This window comes from Oncorhynchus nerka, linkage group LG11, assembly GCF_034236695.1.
Source record: "Oncorhynchus nerka isolate Pitt River linkage group LG11, Oner_Uvic_2.0, whole genome shotgun sequence".
NCBI classification, from domain to species: Eukaryota; Metazoa; Chordata; class Actinopteri; order Salmoniformes; family Salmonidae; genus Oncorhynchus; species Oncorhynchus nerka.
In genome coordinates, this window is record NC_088406.1 from 35,294,933 (window position 1) to 35,302,082 (window position 7,150).

Consider the following 7,150-nt stretch of genomic DNA (forward strand, 5'->3'; position numbering starts at 1 on the left):
GTTAGGTTCTTTGATACCAATTGAGCAATGTTTCCATGCCCCAAATAATTCAGGCTGTTATGGAGGCAAAGGGGGATCCAACCCAGTACTTGATGGGTGTACCTAATAAATTGGGTGTGCTGAGTGTACATGGAAACATTTAATAAAAAATGGCATCTATTTTAACACGCTCTTTCTCCCTCATAGGCACGTGCATGTGCACACACAGACCTGACGTACACACAGAGTAAGACTTTGATGTTTGTAAATGTGTTCCTCCAGGACTGGCCTATCTCAGAGGATGCTAATGTTCTTCCTCCTATCTTGCGCTCCAGTGACATGAGGATGTTGAACATTTGGGAAGAATCAGCATTTTATTAATCTCTCACCAGGCAGCAGGCTTGTACACTGAGCATACAAATCATTAAGAATACTTGCTCTTTCCATGACATAGACAGACCAGGTGAATCCAAGGTGAAAGCTATGATCCCTTATCAGTGGTGTAAAGTACTACTTAAGTCGTTTTTTGGGGTATCTGTACTTTACTATTAATATTTTTGTCAACTTTTACTTCACTAAATTTTTTTAAAGACAATTATGCACTTTTTACTCCATACATTTTCCCTGACACCCAAAAGTACGAGTTAGATTTTGAATGCTTAGCAAGACAGGAAAATGGTCTAATTCCCACACTTATCTAGAGAACATTCCTGTTCATCCCTACTGCCTCTGATCTGGCATACTCACTAAACACATGCTTCATTTGTAAATGATGCAGAGTTGGAGTGTGCCACTTGCTCTCCGTAAATACATTTGAAAAAAACTAGAAAATGTTACCAGCTGCTTTACTTAAACTTAAAGGAGTTTTTAATTATTTATATTTTTACTTTTGATACTTAAGTACACTTAAGCAATTACATTTACTTTTGATACTGAAGTATATTTAAAACCAAATATTTTTGTACTTTTACTCAAGTAGTATTTTACTGGGTGACTTTCACTTTTACTTGAGTAATTTTCTATTAAGGTATCTCTACTTTTACTCAGTATGACAATTGAGTACTTTTTCCACCACTGTCCCTTATGGATGTCACTTGTTAAATACATTGCAATCAGTGTAGATGAAGGGGGGGACAGGTTAAAGAAGGATTTTTAAACCTTCATGCTCAACAGTTTCCTGTGTGTATCAACAAGTGTCCACCACCCCAAGGACATCTATCAATATTGGGAAGGTGTGTGCTGTGCAGTTAGGATAGTCTACATCAGGTTTTCCCAAACTGGGGAATGCGTACCCCCAGGGGTACACGCAATGCCTTTGGGGGTAGACCAAATAAACATGTGATTCACATTTTTTTAAAGTATAAATAACTACTTTAAAAAATATAAAAAATATTCAAATTTTTAAACAGTCCATTTATATTTTCCAACAGGGCTATACATTTGGGTGAGGTGTTTTTATTTCCCGGAGTAGCCTCGTTTCAATGTAAAAAATGAAATTAAACCATCTAGTGTTCAGTGAAATAACAACACAATGTCAAATACAGGTAGCCTTGTCAAATAATTAACCTCGAATCACATTAACCGTTACTCTCTCGCATTAACCGTTACTCTCTCGCGGGAAATCCACTAATGGTCCGTATGCAGCCAAACATAGCTGCTGCTCATTCCGTTTGCGTGAAAATTGATAAAATGGTTAAAAAAAGTCAGGTCCGTGTCCATAGAGACACATACCAGCTCTACTGGTAGTACCAGCAGTACTACACCTGCACCTGTCGACGACACAAGTTGTTCTGCTTCCACGAGCACATCCAATGGTAGCATCAGTAATTCTACATTTGTTGTTAGCCCAGCTAGCATGGATACTGGCAGTTGTGAATCTGATGTGGCCGAAGAGCTACTGCCCCCTTACCTGGGAAAGCACCGAACAACAGACAGGGACGTTGCACCATCGAAGAGGACAACGAAATATGATGAGAACTACATTGATTTGGGGTTCACTTATATTGGGAGTAGTGCCTTTCCTCAGCCACGGTGTGTTATATGTGCAAAAGTAATATCTCACAACTCGATGAAACCTTCACTCTTGTGCAGATATTTAGAAACAAAACATACCAATTAGAAAAATAAGCCACAGGAGTTTTTGAGCCAGAATGAAGACGACCTTCGAGTAGTAAGACATGTTTAAAAGCAACAGATACCATTTGTCATGCTCGCTCCTGTTTTGTGGGAAGTTAACGTTGTAGTTGTTCAGGGCACATAGCCCAAAGCTTCACGGTTGTTTTTTTGTTCTTCGTTTTGTCGGCGTCATTTTTAAATAAAGTTCAAATGTGTGCTTACCATGCTGCACCTTGGTCCAATACTTCAGCCAGCCGTGACAAATAATAATAAGAGACTTGCTTGGGCCAAGAAACACCAGCACTGGACATTAGACCGGTGGAAATCTGTTCTTTGGTCTGATGAGTCCAAATTTGAGATTTTTGGTTCCAACTGCCATGTCTTTGTGAGATGCAGAGTAGGTGAGCGGATGATCTCCGCATGTGTGGTTCCCACCGTGAAGCATGGAGGAGGAGGTGTGGGGGTGCTTTGCTGGTGACACTGTCTGTGATTTATTTAGAATTCAAGGCACACTTAACCAGCATGGCTACCACAGCATTCTGCAGCAATACGCCTTCCCATACGGTTTGCACTTAGTGGGACTATAATTTGTTTTAACAGGACAATGACCCAAAACACACCTCCAAGAGGTGTAAGGGCTATTTGACCAGGAAGCACTACCTAGATGACTTACTAGCTTGTTAGCACCCACATGAGGGCAAGCTGGCGTGGCTAGGCGAGAGCCACTTGTATAGTAAAAAGACAATGCAACCGATCCTGTTAACTAGCACTCCGCCTCGCTAGCTTCAGAAAGAAGCAACATTTGGTAAGACTTAGATCATTTTGGGCTCCCGAGTGGTGCAGCGGTCTAAGGCACTGCATCTCAGTGCTTGAGAGGTCACTACAGACACCCTTGTTCGAATCCAGGCTGTATCACAACCGGCCGTGATTGGGAGTCCCATGTCTCCTCAACCTCAGGAGGCTGAAGAAATTTGGCTTGGCCCCTAAAACCCTCTCAAACCTTTACAGATGCACAATTGAGAGCCTCCTGTTGGGCTGTATCACCGCCTGGTATGGCTACTGCACTGCCCGCAACCGCAGAGCTCTCCAGAGTGTAGTGCGGTCTGCTCAACGCATCACTACCTGCCCTCCAGGACACCTACAGCACCCGATGTCACAGGAAGGCCAAAAGATCAAGGATATCAACCACCCGAACCATGGCCTGTTCACTATCATCCAGAAGGCGAGGTCAGTACAGGTGCATCAAAGCTGGGACAGAGAGACTGAAAAATGGCTTCTATCTTAAGGCCATCAGACTGTTAAATAGCCATCACTAGCTGACTTCCACCCGGTTACGCAACCCTGCACCTTAGAGGCTGTTGCCCTATATACATAAACCTGGAATCACTGGCCACTTTAATAATGGAACACTAGTCACTTTAATAATGTTTACATATTTTGCATTACTCATCTCATATGTATGTACTGTATTCTATTCTACTGTATTTTAGTCAATGCCACTCCGACATTGCTCAATCTAATATTTAGCCAATACGTAATTTCAATTAAGACATTAACGAGCGAGCTAGGATGGATGTAGTCAATATAACTATTTGTTCAGCACATTTGAAATGAAGAGCGACAGAATTCAGAACATGGGCCATTCTTACAGTATTCTCCACATTTTGTTATGTTACAGCCTTGTTCTAAAGTTGATTACATAGTTTTTTTTCATCATCCATCTACACACGATACCCCATAACAAGAAAGCAAAAATAGGTTTTTTGAAATATTTGAACATTTATTAAAAATAAAACTGAAATATCACATTTACATAAGTATTCAGACCCTTTGCTCAATACTTTGTTGAAGCACTTTTGGCAGCGATTACAGCCTGAAGTTTTTTCTTTGGTATGATGCTGCAAGCTTGGCACACCTGTACTTGGGGAGTATCTCCCATTCTTCTCTGCAGATCCTCTCAAGCTCTGTTAGGTTGGATGGGGAGCATCACTGCACAGCTTTTTTCAGGTCTCTCCAGAGATGTTCAATCAGGTTGAAGACGGGCTCTGGCTGGTCCACTGAAGGACATTCAGAGACCTGTCCCGACGCCACTCATGAGTTGTCTTGGGCTGTGTGCTTAGGGTTGTTGTCCTGTTGGAAGGTGAACCTTCGCCCCAGTCTGAGGTCCTGAGCGCTCTGGAGCAGGTTTTCATCAAGGATCTCTCTGTACTTTGCTCCGTTCATCTTTCCCTCGATCCTGACTAGTCTCTCAGTCCCTGCCATTGAAAACATCCCCACAGCATGATGCTGCCACCACCATGCATCACCGTAGGGATGGTGCCATGTTTCCTTCAGATGTGACACTTGGCATTCAATCTTGGTTTCATCAGACCAGAGAATCTTGTTTCTCATGATCTGAGAGCCTTTAGGTTCCTTTTGGCAAACTCCATGTGGGCTGTCATGTACCTTTTACTGAGGAGTGGCTTCCGTCTGGCCTCATTGGTCGAGTGCTGCAGAGATGTTTGTCCTTCTGGAAGGTTCTCCCATCTCCACAGAGGAACTCTGGAGCTCTGTCAGAGTGACCATCGGGTTCTTGGTCACCTCCCTGACCAAGGTCCTTCTCCCCTGATTGCTCAGTTTGGCTGGGCGGCTAGCTCTAGGAAAAGGTGGTTCCTCTTGGTGGTTCCAAACTTCTTCCATTTAAGAATGGTGGAGGCCACTGTGTTCTTGGGGACCTTCAATGCTACAGACATTTTTTTGGTACCCTTCCCCAGATCTGTGCCTCGACATAATCATGTCTCGGCGCTCTACAACACAATTATTTCGACCTCATGGCTTGTTTTTTTCTCTGACAAACACTGTTAACTGTGGGACCTTATATAGACAGGTGTGTGCATTTCCAAATCATGTCCAATCAATTGAATTTACCACAGGTGGACTCCAATCAAGTTGTAGAAACATCTCAAGGATGATCAATGGAAACGGGATGCACCTGAGCTCAATTTCGAGTTTCATAGCACAGGATCTGAATACTTACGTAAATAAGGTATTTCTAAAAACCTGTTTTCACTTTGTCATAATGGGGTATTGTGTGTAGATTGATGAGGATTTCTATTTATTTAATCCATTTTAGAATAATGCTGTAATGTCACATAATGTGGAAAAAGTAAAGGGGTCTGAATACTTACCGAATGTACTGTATCTACTTTCTGAATGCACTGTATATAATTTATGCAGCAGCATACCAGACATTTTTGTACTCACTTTGTTGTGCTGTACTCACTTGAACAGGAAGGTGGCGCCTCAGTCCTTTGTGGGCAAATTTTGTCATCTAACTTTGTCATCAAAGTCTAGCATTCTCTGGATTTATGGTGCTTTCAAGGCAACTGGGAACTTGAGAAAAAAAACTATGTTGAATCATGATGTCAGTGATCTTCAGGTAGGAGCTCTAGAAAGAGGCCAGAGTTCCTGACTTGGATTTCTGAGTTTGATGACCGTTCAAAACGTATTTTCCTAGTCGGAGCTCGTTTTTTCCCGAGTTCCCAGTTGTCTTGAACTCACTGAAGTATGAGATTTCCCAGTTGTTTTAAACATGGCAGAAATCATGCTGGATTGACAGCATGGCCAATGTATTCAAACTTTTCTGGCCCATCGTGTTGAATGTTTATCCTTTTAAGCTTGAAAAAGAGACCCTTAAACCCAGACTTGGACCACACACCAACTCCATTGATTAGCAGGTTAATGATTGCTTTGCAACGCTTGCAGTTAGCCGCTGATTCCTTCCAAACCACTCATAGTTGAATTTGCGATTTCCAACTTGTTGTGTAATGTTTATGTCCAATGGCCGATGAGCAGCGATACATTTTTATTTAATTTCCCTTCATATTGAAAAAGCTTGAAAAGGATTTGCAAGTAGATTGTCAACTTGATTCATGATAATGACTGCTAGCTTGCTAGCTAAGCTTTTGAAAGTATGATGAGCATGATCAGTCCAATCAAAGCTACGGTAGATATAACGGGATTTGACATCATTTTATCTGTGGCCAATGACCTTGAGCCTTCTTGGATGGGCGCTTCTAATGTAACTCTATGGCAGCCCCCAAGGGGCTTGAATTTTCAAGCTTTACCTATAGATTTTGCAGTGACGTAGTGTCCTCGTGAATGACAGAACACTGACCCAATCACGGCACAACTAGAAAACATTACCAACCCCTACGCTTCGTATTTTCCGCTGGCTGCCCCACCACCACAAACAAGCACTGAGCTAGGCTGAAACACCTGCATTTTGGAGCTGCCTTACTCAAGTAAGCAAAAATAAACCATGATTGTATGCAGCTTTATTAACTCATTTTTTAAAAATTCATTGTTTGCAAACTGATATGTGGCAGATTTATTTCTGTCAATATACAACCCTAGTTTCAACCCTAGTTTAAGGGACTCATTGTCCCATTCTCTCCACTTAACCCTAGACTTAGTTTTCATGTGTCCATGTTGAACTTTGAATCTCTGGGAATGAGCAACATACCAAAATAACATGGAGACTAGACACAACTACATTTTGGCTTAATTAGGGTGCCAGTGTACTAAGGTCTTGAATACCAAGATTGTAAGGGCTAATGATAACATAATGGGTCTAAGAGAGAATGGCACTGAGCGAATGGCTGTTTTAACTACAATAGCATTATCAATACAAGTGCAACAGGTTAGTTCTTGAACGCACCCCTGTTGCCCTGTCAGCAGCAGGTGTGTGCAATTGTAATTAAGGTTGGGGCTTCCAAGTAGGCCTGCCTTGTGTATACAATCTTGGCATTTTGTACCATTCAGGAATTTCCCCTTGACCGTGTGAAGGTTATTGTATGAAAGGAGGACGAGAGTGGGGGTGTTGTGCTTTAGTTCAAATTCTATGGATCAAGAGTTGTAAGTATGTTTCAGGTTTGAGTGCCCATACCCTTGAACTATTTATCTATCAAATCCCCCACAATACACAGGGTCTGCAACAACATCATGCTTTGTATCCTGCATATGCATCTTCATAACTTTTATGCATTCCTCCAAATATCTAATTACATATAGTCTT

General features: G+C 41.9%; 1 protein-coding gene across 1 annotated transcript in view; it reads left to right on the forward strand.

The window, feature by feature from the left end:
* The first annotated feature begins 6,859 nt into the window (after window positions 1–6,859).
* The window catches only part of LOC115136760 (TLC domain-containing protein 1-like), an 11,813-nt gene continuing 11,522 nt past the window's right edge, over window positions 6,860–7,150 (forward strand). Inside the window, exon 1 of the mRNA XM_029672516.2 lies at window positions 6,860–6,990. The gene's annotated coding sequence lies outside the window, so the exon portion shown is untranslated. The remainder of the gene's footprint in view (window positions 6,991–7,150) is intronic.